This window comes from Triticum aestivum, chromosome 5B, assembly GCF_018294505.1.
Source record: "Triticum aestivum cultivar Chinese Spring chromosome 5B, IWGSC CS RefSeq v2.1, whole genome shotgun sequence".
Taxonomy (NCBI): Eukaryota; Viridiplantae; Streptophyta; class Magnoliopsida; order Poales; family Poaceae; genus Triticum; species Triticum aestivum.
The window spans coordinates 336,054,139-336,054,749 of NC_057807.1; positions in this window are offsets into that span (position 1 = coordinate 336,054,139).

Below are 611 nucleotides of genomic sequence, written 5' to 3' on the forward strand. Positions count from 1 at the left end.
GGTGGGTGGGAAGGGGTATTAGCAAGATTGGAACAGCCTTTTTTTCTTCATTTAATTCTATGTCATCTTATCAAAATTGTTTTTTTTTTCAAGAGTACCATATTTTTATAGAAGGCAGAGAGTTGTAATTACAAGATGCCAAATCTGGTTGCGAACAACCTGACTGGCGAACCCCACACCCACACCACCTACACACACTAAGTCACTCTCTCGCAAAAGGATCTAAACCTCCAACACCAAAACCCACAAGTCTCCACTCTCTGATCTCTGCAAGCACCTAATTGACTAGTTCAGGCGGTGATCTTTGGTCCTGCTATCTGTTAAATACCCTTGCGTTCCTCTGCTTCTATAGAGACCCACGCTGTCCCAATCACGAGGGGGTCGGAACCACACAAGATTCTACCAGAGATTCTCCTCCTCTTGGATAGACACTGTTGAACAGAGAAACTAAGGGGGAAAACTCACACACTTTGATTATGCTCTTGGCAGGGATATATACAGTTGGATGAGCTGCCGAGAGAGATCATGGGGAGTCCCATGTCCTGCGATCGTGCGCCACTACAGGGAGGGAACTGGCTGCACGATCGGGCACTACAACTGACTGTACATGC